This window comes from Gavialis gangeticus, unplaced genomic scaffold (assembly GCF_001723915.1).
Source record: "Gavialis gangeticus isolate Ggan-Ray unplaced genomic scaffold, GavGan_comp1, whole genome shotgun sequence".
Classification (NCBI taxonomy): Eukaryota; Metazoa; Chordata; order Crocodylia; family Gavialidae; genus Gavialis; species Gavialis gangeticus.
In genome coordinates, this window is record NW_017729015.1 from 20,021,784 (window position 1) to 20,037,660 (window position 15,877).

The window sequence follows — 15,877 nt, forward strand, 5'->3', positions numbered from 1 at the left end:
AGCCCTTCGAGGAGTGCTCTTCCAGGTCTTCATAGTCTGTATGCAAGCAGCCATTTATTCCCACCGTGCCTGGAGGTCTGACTTCTGTGTTGGCTCAGCTGTCCCAGGATGTCTTGCTTTAGGGCAGGTGATCGCATCCTGCCCCCATTTGGCAGCTGTGACATCTGCCGGGCAGCATCAGACTGAAATCTCTGAAGAATGAAGGAACCAAAAGCTGCTGGTTATTTGGGGAGCAGAGGAGGAGGAAGCAGCAGCGAGGGCACGTCTCGAATCCAGGAGCACCCATCCACCCAAATCTTGGTTCATGCAATTCTGTGGGTGTTGTTGTGAAACGTGTGGCAGGCTCAGCAGCTCTACTGAGATCCTTCCAAGGCGTGAAGACGACTAGTCTGCTTTTTCTCCCATGGCCTAATCTTGTTTGTATCAGACAAACGTAGAAGTGGGGTCGGAGGGACCTTGTAGATCTTCAAGTCCGACCCCTTGCCTGGGCAGGAGAAAAAACTGGGCTCAGATGACTCCTGCCAGGTCGGCGTCAAGCCTCCTCTTAAAGCCCCCCAGGGTAGGAGCCAGCACCACTTCCCTGGGAAGTTGGTTCCAGATCCCAGCCGCCCTGACCGTGAAGTCGTTCTTACGGATGCCTAATCTAAACCTCGTCTCCAACGACTTGTGGCCATTATTCCTTGTTATGCCAGGGGGCACTAGGGGAAACAAGGTCTCCCCCAAACCCTTCTGGTCCCCCCTAGTGAGTTTATAGACAGTCACCAGGTCCCCCCTCAGCCTTCTCTCATGAAGGCTGACCAGGTTCAGGTCCCGCAGTCTCTCATTGTAGGGTCTGCCCTGCTGTCCCCGGATCATGCAAGTGGCCTCCTCTGGACCCTCTCCATGCTGTCCACATCCCTCCTGAAGTGCGGCGCCCAGAACTGGACGCAGTACTCCAGCTGCAGCCTGACCAGTGCCGCATGGAGGGGGAGGATCACCTCCTTGTCCCTGCTTGAGATGCACCTGTGGATGCACGACAAGATGCGGTTAGCCCTGCCGACCGTGACCTCGCATTGTCGGCCCATGTTCATCTTGGAGCCAATAATGACTCCAAGATCTCTTTCTGCCTCCGTGCTCTCAAGAAGGGAGTTTCACATCTTATAGGTGTGCTGCTGGTTACTGCTGCCCACATGCAGCACCCTGCACTTGTCAGTATTGAAGCGCATCCTGTTTTTGTTAGCCCACCCCTGTAACCTGCCCAGGTCTTGCTGCAGTCTTTCCCTCCCTACTAGCGTGCTCACCTCACCCAAAATTTTGGTATCATCAGCGAATTTAAACAGGTTGCTTTTCACTCCGTCGTCCAAATTGCTGATAAAGAGATTGAACAGCGTGGGCCCAAGGACCGAGCCCTGGGGGACTCCGCTGCCCACTTCCCCCCAGGTCGAATATGACCCGTCCACCACCACCCTCTGAGTGTGACCCTTCAGCCAATCTGCAATCCGTCTGACAGTGTAGGCATCAATGCCACAGTCATCTAGTTTTTTAATGAGGATTTGTAGTTTGCTCCGTGTCGGGAAAAAAAGCCCTGATGGTGATACAGTGCGATGCCACAGGCGGCTGTAATCTTGTCTTCCCCCTACAGCTGCTGGCTAGCAGACAAGGCTTGGTGGGGAGGAGCCACCTGAATGATTTGGGGAGTGGGAAAACCTTTGGGTTTTTTCTCTGTTAAGTTTGAGCTGTTTCTGTATGTGCCTCAGAAGTCACCGGGGCTGCAGGGCTGGCTTTGCTCTTTGTCCATCTTTCCTGTCCACATGCAGGGGGGCTGGACCCAACGATGTGCAAGGCCCCTTCCAGCCCCTAACCACTATGAAAGCAGGACCACATCTAGTCTCACGTTCTTGCAGGTTGGAAAGCATTTCACATCGCTCAGCTTCAACTCTGAATTCAGATAAGCATTCAAGTATTTTCCTGGCTTCCAGCTGCAGATCAGCGCAGTTGTTTCTGTAGCTGGGCTCCCAGTCCTGCCTTTGCAAATCCTGGAAACGTGCCATAGTCCCGGGAAAACTACAGCGCTTCCACCCACAGGCCAAACGTAAAAGCAATCTGCATGGCATCTAGCTGCTTATTGTTAATTCACGTATTGTAACGCTGGCCACAGTGGTGCTCGCCGCCGTCTGTGCTGACATTGTTCCGTTGCCGTTGCTAATGATGTGGCTCTGACATTGTGCTGACTGCATGCCAGCCATCTGCTGAGTTCGGCTGGGGTATTTCGCTCCCCGTGCTCTGGGGCTGTGGGATCACTGGGGCATGATCGGGAGCACTTGACAGCCACAAGGGCTCAGCAGGGAATCTGGGATGTGGGCCAAGGCCGTCACAAAGACTGTCGTTTTATTACGGTTTCATTTGCTTGTGGCTACAGCGTGGTCATTACCCCAGTTGCGTTTCACCGGGACCAAGGTTAAATCACGGCAGTTTCCCTTTGTTCTTCTTGTCCTTTGGAGGGAGAAACGTTACCGTTTGCTACCATGGCAAGAGGCAGTCGACACGCCGTGTTCGGTGCAAAGGGGCTTCTGCGCAGGGTTGGTGGCATTCAGTCGTCTCACCCCTGATCCAAGATGCTCGGGTTTGGGATTTGGTATCCTGCCTCAGCATTATCTTTCTCCATTATTGAGGTCCTGGAGCGAACGGCTTATGCCATCTAATTCTTTCATTTAAGCTGCTTAGCCACCAGCTACACAACCCCCATGTTGTGTAATGTTTTCTGAGGTGGGAAATTAGAGGTGAGCATCAAAACCGATTAACACCAGGCTTCTTGCTAAAGCAAAGAGCACTTGGCTCACGCCAGCCATCTTGATGCACCCAGAGAGCTGCCCTTAATGCCAGGGTAACTGGGATGAACATGACTCAGAAAGTAGGCAGGAGATGAGCAAAGTCTGTATTGCTTTCATCCAGCTCATCAATGCTGGCATTATTTAGGCATCTGAACAACAGATGAATGTGTGGGCCTTTCCCACTGCTTTTATACAAACCCTTTGTTCTTAATCAAAGGAACTGACGTTAGATTAAAAATCGCTGGCAAGTCGTAGCTGAGACACGTGCTGCAAGAGGACAGAAGCTGGAGGATAGTCCTGACACTGCCTCTTCCTCTGAGGTTTGCGAGTGCAAACAGCTCGAACAGAATGCAAAAATATGCACCGGTGTAATATCATGTTTAGACTTTTCGGGCAAATTCATATTCATGGGAGCAGTAACTAATCTTTCCTGCTCACATGTAGTCCCTTGTATTACTGTATATGACAGCTTCAGTGAAACCTCCTTGGCTTAAGCTTGCGATGTTTCATTAGTTCTGTAACTGGGTGTCAGGGCTTTTGTCTATGGATAATCCCAGCCACGCTGTTACGCCCTGTGTTCAAGTATTTCAGTTTCTCTGTGCTAATTCCCATTTTAAAAAAGAGAAAATGGTGACTGATTTCCTTGTTCAAATAAGTACCTGTCTGCATAGTCAAGCCTGTCAGTGGAAGAAAACAAAAAGGTGTTTATTGCCATCAGTAGAGGTAAGTAGGTAATGTCATAAATTGGGAAGGAGATAACAGATGCTAATTGTAATAATGTTGTTTTGACTCATTACTTTTATTTCTCAACTTTTCCCCTCCCCTCCTGTTCCAGATTTACATTTCGGTGTGTGCATGACTGCATAGAGGCAGTGTATAAAGTTTCACCTAGGTGAGAAAGGAGAAGTAAAGAAAATATAGGAGTGGGGGAGAAAAACCAGGAGAGGGAAAGAAAATACAGCAAGACCAGATATGATTTGTATCATCAGCAGTTCTACTTGGCAAGATTGCAATAAGAGATTAGGATGGCGCAAAGTTACTTACAAATCCAACCCCATTATTCATGTAGCCGAAGGAAGACAGCTCCTTGATGGGCACGAGGAGCCGTTTCTAGAATTGCTTATCTTATAGATGGTAGGTAGCAGAAATTGTAGCAATTAGCAGTGGCGACGTAATTAATATTTACCTCCCTCAGAGGCAGAAACCTTGCTCAGTGCAAAGACAATGACATATTCATTGAACGTGAGATTTTGGTATTCTCTGCAGCAAAAATGACTCTATCTCCTGATAGAGATTTTTTTGGAGCCCAAGTTTACAATGACTCATGCAGACGGCAAGAGCCAAGAAGCTGATCTAGCGACACACGTTGAAAGTCTCTCTCCATCTCCGGAAAGGATTCATAATGCTAGCTGTTATAAAAAGCTATTGTGTGGAGCCAAGGTCCAGCTCAGCTGGGAAAGGAGTCCTTCAGATGCTGTAACCCAGTATAAAAGACGGTGCCGGCCCTTGCTCTGTGTCCCTGCCTCTTTACGGGCAAACCACTTGCAAAGATCCCGGGCACTTCCCAACTAGGCTATCCAATCATTCAGACTCCTGTGTACTAAAGGCCTTTTAAACAAAGTGCATAGCTGTGCTTTTGATAGATCGATGACCTAGAGGACAAGTCCGTTCAGCACCTGTGATAAAACAGTGAAATCTGTCATAAATCTGCCCGGGAAACCCCCCCTCCGGTTTACGTTATAAAGAGAAAGAGGCCCATTATTAGCCTAGCCTGCAAAAGGTACTGGCAAGGGTGAGAGACAACTGGGTTGGTGACTAATTTTGTAGGAGGTGAAAAATAGATCTTGGAAACTCAACTTCCTAGTAAGGATCTGGCAGAGAGCACATGATCCTAAAAGCCCATTATGTGGTCCCTATAACCTGAATTAAACCATCTAAATGCAAAGAAGAGTCTCACCTGGGTAAATGGGAAGGCAATGTTTGGTAAAGTGCGGTGACAGATGCTTCGGGGTTTTTAACGGCAGTTTGTTTATGGGAAATAGGAGCTCGCAAGCCATTCTGCTGCCTCTGCAGAGTAAATTATCAGGGAGCTTGCACTCGGTGTTACTCGTGTTAGAGAAGTATCAACTTGCTATGATATATCTGCCTAGAAAAGCCATCCATAAAAGGGACACCTTATCAAGGATCAACTGAAAGGAAATAAATTGCCAAGATTTATTGATTATGGTGAAATGGAATTGACAGTCCGTAGTCTGTAACTCGGCTTCCTGTAACTGCTGGAAAAATTGTTACAATAAAAAAGTCGAATTACAGAGATGAAACATTGTGAACGCTTGCAGGGGAAATAATGTCTGAATGAAATACAAAAAATGTCAATGGACGGTTAGCATCAGGGACTTCGGTAAATGAGCAGGGGAAGCAGAGCTGTTGCAAGCTAGGTTGATGCCCTCGTCTCCCCATACCACCCTTTCCTTCAGTTATGTACATATATGTATTGCACACGCTATTTGTAGCTCACTTTGGAGAGCAGAGTCCTGTTGAACCAGCTTAGGGCAACGGTCCGACAAATGCATAATGGTCTTTTGCTGGTCATATGGCCAGGAGTCTGGCAAGGGGCTGTGTATTCATGGAAACTGCTGTGTACAGTGAGAGGGGGGTCTTCTACCTACCTTGCCTTCGCCCTGAGTTTGGATGATGCCCATCAGCATCCATGTAATGGCACACTATTTCTTTCCTGGCTCATATAAAATGATACATTTTTAAAAGTACATTTCAACACCTTATGATTCAGGGATAGTTGTACAGTCCCATTATACTACTAGGGATATAGCAAGGGAAAAACAGTGGGGTTGGAGTGCTATGATAGCTCTGGTGATCCAGAAACTAACAAGGTGCAAGGGTTTTTCTCTGATATCCCTTATTGGAGTGACTGTATAGTTGGATGAGATGCTGGACAAGCTTTCGGCACAAAATACTCACTTTGTGCCTGAAAACCCAAAGAAGGGAGCTGAGGAAGGGAATTTTGTGTCCAAGAGGGTTGTCCGAGATCTCTCCCAACAGTTGGTTCAATAAAAGATATCAGGCTGTATAGTTGGGAGAGATGCTGGACAACCTCTTGAGCACAAAATCCCCTTCCTCAGCTCCCTTCTTTGGGTCTTCAGGCATGAAGTGAGTACTTTGTGCCCAAAAGCTTGTCCAGCATCTCTTCCGACTATACAGTTGGGCTGATAAAAGGTATCACAAAAAAACCCCTCATCCTCTGCTTGATCCAAGGTATTTGGGTAACACCGAATCGCCTGTGACATAGAGGGAAGTCAGGAGAGACGGTCAAGTGTCACCTGCTAGCCTGGATTTCAACAGACGTGTCTACGTGCTGCGTTCAGGTTGCAGACCAGCAGCTCGGAAGTCTGCCTGAAGCTCCTGGGTGGTGTGGGATGTTATCTTAACCTCAAGTTACGTTGTAAATATTCCTTGGTAGCTCAGGAGAGAAACCTTTGAGCAGCATTGATTTAGAAGCAAGAAACAAACCACAAACAGCTGGAGCAATTGTTAAGCATAAACACTTAAAACCCCCTGGAAAGGTCTAGGAAGGCCAAGCAAGCTCAGCTGTATTGCAGCATCCATTTGCCTTCCAGTCTCTTTCCCGTCTGTTAAACGTCCAGTATTAGCAACAGGAGCCATGTACTGTTTACTTAAAATGCACTTTCCTGAAGATGCCATTAGACCAGATTGGGCCCAGTGGAAGAAATAACCTAGCTGTATCAAATCCATTTTTAAGACCGTCTCAACATTATCCAGGCTCTTGACACGATGCTCGTGGCACTTGGCTGCCAGATCACGTGCCGTCCTCTCTCGTGCCCCTCCAGCTGAATTGGCTGTTTAATTTGCAGGCTCTGCAAGGCAGGGGCAAGGGGCGGGGGTGGGATAATTAGGTATTCACTGGCCAGAGGGAGAGTGTGCGGGAGCCTTTACTGCTGCTTTGTCGCTAGGGCACTTGCCCAGGACTGCGGAGATCTGGGTTCTAGTTCCTGGACCTCAGAGGCAAGCTGTAATGACAGGGCAGTTGGACAAAAGCAGGGAACTGGCATCAGGTCTTTGTGGAGGAGGAGGAGGGTTCAAGTCTAACTGCGGGAGAGAGTTCATGGCCGTGAATCCCATGGGGAGGCAGGCACCCAGCAGCAAGGGCTGCAGCTCCAGCTTTGTTCTTCCCCATGGTGCTTCCTACCAGCTCTACCTCCAGCTAGGAAGCTGTTGTGCATCCCACTGTTGGGCTCCTAACTGGCCCCAGGCCTGGAGCAGGAAGCCCAGCCCGGGTGGTGGGGTCTACTAGGAGTCAAGGTGCCTGGAGGTTAGGCAGTGCGGGGCCTATGCGCTCTTCTCAATCCAGCCCCATGCCTCGTGGGCACCATTTGTCCAACACAGTGTACCAGCTGCATGCACTGCCCCGTCCATCAGCCAAACCCTGCACGCTGTCCAGCAGACTTGGTGGCATTGCACCTCTTCCCCCAGCTCCTTTCTGCTGGGCATTTGAACCTTGCATTAGCCAACGTGCTTGGGCTCCTTGCAGCAGGGGGTTGCAGGAAAGCCTGCACTAACTCCTCAGTCCTAAACCCTCTGCATAAGCATGAATAGGAATGAGAGTTAAATACATCAGCTGCACAGGCTAATGCTGGAGCACAGACCAATTTCACAGAAGGCTGATTGGATGGCGCTCGGTCGACATTGTACCGCGCGCGTTAGTCTATCTGGAGAGCTGGCGCGGAGGAAGTGGCTCCACATATGAGTTGTTTATATTCTGTGTATGTGGCGAGAGCAGGTATTCGAGTGGTGAAGTCTGCTCCATAAGACTGATTTGTTGCTGCTGTGCCTCGTTAATCAAATCTTACTACAAGAAAGTCTAATGCAGCTGCTTGCAGGTCATTGTGGGAAAGATTGTAAGTATGCAGCCAGTCTTGAAAGGGAGAGAGAACATGGCCATAAGTCTTTCTAGTAGCAGACATCTCTGCAATGAGCTGTAGCTGGCATTTTCTAGGACCTTTCCATAATCTTTGGTTCAGGGGTAAGGATTTTTTCATGAAGATGACTGGAATTTAGGGAGAACCGGGGGGTGGAGAGGGTGCCTGTCAGCAGCTGTCAGCATGAATCGTTAGTGCCAGCATTGGAAACTGCTCTTAGGCAGAAGAGGGAAAAACCTCCTATAGAGACTGGAAAATGAAAGTCTGCAGGTCTGGGAAGACAATTCCTACAGAACGGGAAGGAAGCAGTAGAAGGAAATTGTTTTGATTTCTGTTGAAATGCCTGCTCTTGGCTTGCATGAAAGAGTTCAGTGCTAGGACTATGTATGAATAGAGATTCTGGAAAGCATCCTCTGCTAAGTAGAAATATTCACCATCTTTTGTAATTCCTCTGCACGTAATGTGTAAAAATAGCCTGTTCGGAGAGCAGGCAGAATCTTTGGGAACGATCAAGTTCCCCTCTTGGTTCTGCTTTCAAACCTCTCATCCCCCTACAGGTGAAATTTAATTTGAGACAGTCATTAGTGAGACTGCTAATGAAGCAAATTCCTAACATATACACACCGTTTTGTGCATTGTCAGATGTTTCCTGCAAATAATTTCTTAACAGGGAGCTTAGGACAATGGGGTTGTTTGTGGGCATCATGGGGAAGGTGGTTATTTCCCTTATTAAATAGAATAGATCTGTTTTGTGGTGTTTTTTAAATTCACTTTATTTCAGAGTTGTGAAAGTTAAGGGCTGTCAGTGCTGGAAATTGAAATCCTCTCCATATGCCAGGTTTTAAATAGCTAGATAGAAACAAGTTTACACAGGCTGATTTTCCTCATCTCAAACTTGCATCGACTCCACTGTTCAGACAAGAACAGATTTTACCTTCCCTCCACCCCCACTCCTTCCTAGGCACTTAGAGGGGATATTTCTGCTTGTTATTAATGAAGAGAATTTCCTCGGCTTGTCCGTAAAAGAAATCATTGCTCAGGTAAAGGGCTCACGTAATAATGAGTCTCCATAAGCTACAGGAAAAAAAGATGGAGTCCATGCTAAATAAATGACACGCTTTTTTGCACTTTATCGATATTCATGTATTTAGAGTGAAACTCACTCCTGTCCTGGGGGCCGACATGAGGTCTGCACATCTCTTAAAATCTGTTTGAGGGCTGCAAATGAGCCTTCAGTTGTGCATAAGCCTTTGCGCAGAGGAGGATTTCACTCCCTGTACAATTTGCATGCATACATGCATTTGCTAGCAAGGTGCTTTCTGTGAGGAACAGGCCTTCAGGTAACTTCACTCCAAATAATTGGATTGAATTTAGATGAAAAATCATTGTTTGTCTGAAGATTCTTTAAACTGATATGCCTTAAAGAAATGAAGCTACAGTTCGGTTTGACTGCAATGCATTCAAACGACTGTCAAGAAGGAATAAAATTACAGTGCTATTATTCTGTGACCCACTATGGGTCTCTTTTTTAGCTCAAACAAGTTTATTAGGTATCAGTGGGCACAAAGATTCCCACATTTTGGTTTTTTTTCCACGCATGAAGATATGCCTTTGAGCATTGGAGGGCAATCGGACAGAGCCCCGTGCTATGGGGTAGCGGGTGTATTAGCATACGATGGCCCATGGCCATTGATTTAATGAAGGTGACAGGTCCTTCAGATCAGCATGCTGCTGAGATTAGGTAGCAGCACATACAGTCTGCAATGGTGCAAGTCTGGAAGTGCTGGAGCGGTGTTAGGGAGCTGGGAGAGAAAGAGCAGCCCAGCATGGCCAGGTATGGACTTGCGAATCAGGGTCTTGAGGTGACCCCCAGGATGCCAGCACTCCCACGGCCTCTGCTGCCCGTCTTAAAAATCAAGCTTTCCCGAAAGAGAGGAAGCCAGGTAAATACAGTAAATATGCCAGGGTAAAGTCTGCATATGCATGGGTGGAAGACTGAAAGGGGCCGATAAAGGCTGAAAAGGGCCATTTGCATGACGGTGGCTTGAAATAAGTCCTGTGACAATAAGCCAGCAGTGTTTAACCTCATGTTGAGCAGTTGAACAGACCTTTTTAAAGGGAAAAATAATAGGAGCGGGCCCAGCGAGAAGTAGGTCAGGGAGGTCACACTTGAGTTAGGAGGAGCTCCCGTGAGCATCCTGGGTGCTGCGGAGACCCGTCTCCTTGCCCAGGAGCCTGACAAAATCTTGGATGGCTTTTTGGCATCCGCCAAGCTGAAAGGAAGGTCAAGACGCTGGGTGTGAGACCGGGGATAAATGTAGCGTCCTGTCTCCTGAGCTGTTTCTTAGCCTAGGTAGAGAAATGTGGAGGGGGAGAAGACGAGGGCAGCACAGTGTGGCTCTTGGCCCTCCTGACTTTGGGAACGGAAGGAGGGATGGCTGGCCCGGGCCCCACAGTACCTTTTTACTGTGTGGATCATTTCACAGCAGCCACTTCAAGCTCATCAGAGCTTTGGGTGAGCATCTGCTGTGGGGTTTCATGCAACAGTTAGAGCAGGACTCCTCTGCCATACTCTGCAAAGTCCAATTGCTTGGGGTCTAACCAGCCTAACGACCGAGCAGGTAAACGCTTTGCTCCACCGTTGTTCACTAAAACACAGATCGGGGCTTCCCAGGGCTGGAAGGGGAGGAGGGAGCATCATCCTGGAGAACAGGGGAGTTGAGCGGCCCCAGGACTACCCACCACTTTGCTGTCTGGAGGCTTCAGAGGAAGGGCCACCCCTCTGGGTCTGCTCAGGGGAAAGGACTTGCATTATGGTGCAGTTCACAGCCCTTTCCATTTTAGTGTCTGAGCAGCACAGAAACCCTTTCCGAGGGGCGTGTGTGCATGGGGGGTGTCAGTGGCATACCAGGCTGTGAGCACAGCAGTGTACGGCCAAGCCCTCCATGCATGGGTGAGACACGAGGCTTTGGCAGAGCCTGTGGGTTTCCTCTCTTATCCCAAGCCTTTCCCATGCGCTGCCCTAAGATCTCCCGCATGTCACCTGCCCCAGGTTTGGCCACGTGGCTCTTGGGTGCATCCTTTACTTGTTCATGTGTAACAGTGTGCTGACAGATGCTGGGGACCTTGCAGATGAAGCAAAGCATGAGGCAAGCAAAGCTGCCGTGTCCTGCGGGGGAATTACTGCTGTTGTTCCAGGGGAGGAAAATTCCTGATCGAAAGAACATGTCGGGGTTAATTGCTCTTTAAAAAGTGATCACTAATTGCTTCTTCCTTTATACTGAGCTTTTTGCTCATGCAAAAGCAGAGCCTGGAAGGATCTCTCAGTGGAACCAGACACGATTACAGATCAGCTGGAGCAGCACACCCAGGGTGAACGTCTGCATGACCCGCTCACACAGCGCAGTTGATGGGACAGTGTGCTCTGGGCCTGAGGCGGCTCTCAGGAGAGCTTGCAGTAAAGTAAAGCAAACAGAAGTGCAGTCTCCCTTTTGCTTGGTGCTGGGCACACGGCCTCACAAGATCGGGCTCTGATTTAATGCCCATGAGAAATTGGACATTGCTGAGGTGGCTCCACCGCCCCCCCCGAGGGTCCACAGACCGTCCTAGCCCAGCTTCTGCGTTCTCTGTAGGACTCAACAAGGGGATGGTGATTGCCACTAGTTTGTGTTCGCAGCCTTGTATAAGCAATAGCCTTTGGTTTCAAGCACGATTAGGGACCAGTTCCAAAAACCCATTGGAAAAATGGGATTTAACTTCAGGGATAGTAGACTCCTTTTCTGTGATTGCTGGTTGTACCCAGCGAGCTAAAACCATAGCTAAAATGGGGTGTAAAGGATGCAAAAGCAGATGAAATGGGAGATGCACCTATTCCAGTATAGCTGTTCTTCCCATCCTGCTGGCCCCGAGTCTGCAGTGATCCTATCAGGGTATTTATTAGTAATAGTGTTGACTCTTGCAAACCTGAGTCCCTCCTCAAAGAGCTCCCCCAGTACGGTAAGTAGATAATGGAAGTTGGGGGTAGCAGTTGCTCAGGAAAGGGAAGTTTCCTGGGGTTGGGAGGCCTTGGGGTCAACCTGTTGTTGCTCTTGGCCCAGTTCAGACTTGAGTGTTTTTACTCAGTCTCCTAAAATCTCCCTACCTATTTTAAAGGGAAAAGGGCATTTTTTTCTTCATGTCATACCATGCCCAGAAACCCAGAGATGGCTGTATTAGTGATCCACATCGTGTTGGTTTCTGTTAGCTCCAAGGCATCGGATAGGTTCAAGGCTATTTTGATTTTCTTAGGTTTCCTGTATCTGGTGCTGGTATTTTGTGCATGCATATCGAGACACACTCTTCTGTACTCGTGTGCTTTAAAGTCTACAAATATAAGAGGGGAAAGATAAATCTTTTCCTTAATTGTCATTGAGCAAATAACAAATGTAGGATAAAAAAATAAATGACTTGTCTTCTCCAATGACAAAGCCGCGAGAAGCCACGAGACGCGAGTGCACTTCTCCCACCAAGGGCTAATTCCATCTGTGATGTGTTTGAAGAAAGTATTACAGAACATTAAACAAAATGTGTCTCTGAATCCATGATTAAATAAGCTTCATGTTCTCTTGGCATGTGAGAGCAATGGATTATTTGATTTTGCTGAAATCTAGCAGGTAATTGAATAAAATATTCTTTCATGGCTTCATCGGTATCATCTCGCAAACCCCTTCTTCTTATCTTGGTTTCCAAATGGAAGCAGAGTTTGTGAAGACAAAAAACAGGACCTTGGTGACCTCTTTCAATTTGACCATATTGCTTGAGAAGTTGCACTTGAGCCATCTGTCAAATAATACAGTAATGCTTCCTGCCCTAGCAAACCTAGACCTCCTCCCAGCACTAGCTCCCTCTCCGTAACAAGGAGATGATAATATCTAACTTGAAGAGGTGTCGTGAAGCTTTGCTTAATGTTGATGAAGAGCTTTGAAATTTATGGCACCTTCTCTCTGAAGTTCATGGTTTTATTATCATTAGTTACTAGCCAGCTGTCCGCAGTACCAGAAGACTGTCAGCATTCAGGGTATGGCTAACCACATCCTCCTTCCTTTTGAAAGAAGCCAGCAAGGCAGCCCCCAAGATCCTGAACCTCTTTAAACCAAGGCAAAAAATATACCGAGGGCAAATGTTTTATAAGTATTTAAGTCAGTCGGAGCCATTGGTGGAAGCTGCAAAATGACAGGTGCACAAGGTTTAAAGTGCATCCTGTTTTTTGGCTGAAACAGTTTGGGCTTGTGATGGACGATCGAGGAATTACCTACCTTTTATCTCTTTTAGCAATACTAACCATTCAGGAAGGAAACCATCTCCAATCTGCAGGATCCAATAGCCGAAGGAATCGAGGGGCTGAGAAAAATGTAAAGGCTTTGAAGCTTGTGACCCATTTACCACCTGACCCAGAGACCCAGATTTTCTCTTGCCATTTTAATTTGTCTGTAAGAGCAATGAAGTAACTAGTTCTTGCCTGAATTGCCGTTAAACTTCGAAGGGCAGTCACATTGGATGCAGCAGCATCTTTGCAATGCTGGTCCATTATGACCCTTTAAAGACCTGTTCGCTGCATCAAGTTTGTAGTTTTGTCTTTCCCAGTCATTGTGGTCCTCTGAAATAACCCCAGATACTTTGCACCGAGGGTCCCTGACCCACAGTGGGGTCTTTGGGAGCTGATCTCTAAGGTTCATTCCTAATAACAGCTGTTCAAACAGAGCCCTAGAGGAACCATCGCAAGCTCTTCAGATGCAGTGAATTATAACTTTATTTGACCTAACCGCATCGTTCATGTGTTTGCAAATCATACTTGGGGGTTGAATGTACCTTGCACATACTTGTGCAATGCTCTGCCTCTGTCAGTAGTGACTTGGTGTCTCAATTAGAACGGAATGCAAGCTGCTAAATGAGAGCATTTGTGCGGTGTTGAGTAATGTGTCACGGCCGTGTACCTTGCTCAAAGCAATGTGGAGGTGTTAATCATAACGGGAAGCTCTCACCCCACCCATCAAACTCGGCGAAGTCGAGATACTGTCAAAGAAAAATGCAGAAGGAATGAGGAGTCTTTGGGAGCCAGTGCTTTTAATTATGTGCATGCAATGTTTTATACTGGTTAAAATATATCTTTACAGCTCACTTTTTCTTTCTTCTCCTCTGTCTCTAGTTATTTTTTCTGCCATGTGCAAGGGGGAGGAAGCAGCTTCAGAATTGCTCCTGCTTCAAAGCAGCTACTGAGTGGCTCAGTAAGACTAGGGCCTAGGTTAGCAATTCTGCTGTGCTCAGGAGACGGTGGTTCAAGTCTTAACGCTGCCCCTTCAGCGAGGGGAGGCAAATGGGGGAAGCACCATGCTCCTGGATCACAATGCACAAACAGAGGCTTCTTGCTTGGGGCAGTTGCCCCCAGGGTAGCAGGGCTGTGAGACCCAAGTAACAAGCGTGCACTTAAGCTGACAGCGAGCACACGTGCTGTGAGATCACCAGCCTCGTTAGAGGGGAGCAGCTCTCAGTAGGTGCTGTGCATTGCTGCCCCAGTGGGTTTCATTAAAGAAACAGGCTAAAGGGCATAACGAGGAAGTTGAGAACATTGTTTTAAAATGTCAGGTTCTCAATGAAGATGTCCTAATGAGTGCTCTTTTATTAAATTCCAGGATTCGAAAACAGGCCTATCTCTCTTCATCCCCAGTTAACTCGGGTCCTCTCTGATAACGTTTCAGTGTCATCGAATTAGCTCCGTGACAGGTGTAGCGCATATAAAGCATGGCTCCGCTCCTCATTGATTGAAATCACTATCTATGAAGGAAGATAGAAAATATTAATAACTGGACTCTGGCAGGAAAAGGCGGCGTGTACAATATTTCCTTGATATCACCGGGTCCTCTCTTCCTATTGAAAATGAAATGATCGCCGTTTGAATAACATGCAGAGAATGGCATGTCGCAGGTTTAATTTTGTCTCGCTGCAATAGACTCTTAAGTGGAGCTCGCATTAAAAATACAAATACAATCGAGTCCTTTTATAAAATGAAATGAAATGGTTTCATTGCACCGCTCTTGCAGGTATTGCCATCCCTGGCTCTTGGGTTTTGCTGTTTGTTGGAGCTGACGGACCATTTGGCATCGTGCTCAGCAGCGAGGAAGATGTCGTTCCACTGGTCCCGTTATGTATTTTTGAGACGTAGATGCTAATTAAGAAATTATTTTGGCACTTGAGGCAGCTGTGAAGTAAATATAATTTTTTAACTGAGCGGCTTTGTCTGTTATGAGAGAATTTGTGTGTGTATTACGTCTCAGGCATGAGAGTCATATCTACAAATAAAATATGGAGAACCAGATATTTATGTTGTTGCTCTTAGAAATACAAGAAAATTTGTTTCTATGGTGCAGGAGGCACCTCCACTTGTGCAGACTGATTTTCTTCCTGCCGCATGATGAAACTCTGGCAAAACACAGTTTGATGGAAAGTAATAAATTCTAATAGTTTATTTTATAACTGTCAAAAAAGAAAAGAGGTTCATAAAAATACATTGTGAAGAACCCAGGGTAGGTAAAAAGCTGCTGTGCTCAAGTTTTAAGTAAGGAATGCAAACTTTTACGGCCTGGCCTAAGGTAAGCTTTTACCATCAATGTTCAGGCTGCGCGGTGGCATGCTGCTTATGTTTCAAGCATAATGGTCCCATTTCTAGCCCAAACATCCTATATATTTAAATTGCAGCTTCTAAACTTTTGCTAAAAAATTATTGCAGATTAATGGAAGCTTGCCAGGGGGATGGAAGCTGCAGCCTGATATTTAATGCAGAGTCTAAACAATCCTGCGGTAGTGACATTTCCTATTTTAACCATGCCGTGATCTGGACACTGAGAAGATGCCATTGTGATTCAAGGCTGAGAGAGAATTTATGTCTTTTATTAAAATTCTTGATCTTGGGGAAGGGAACTTTGCTGTAACTCCAGTGCATGCACCGGTGGGGATTTATGATTTTGTTTAATACACATAAAGAGGGAAGAAATGGGGGGAGAGAATTTGTAATGGGCTCCCTGTGGGCTGGGGAAAGGGGGGAATGTTGATCTGGGGATAGAATGTAGCTGGTAAAAT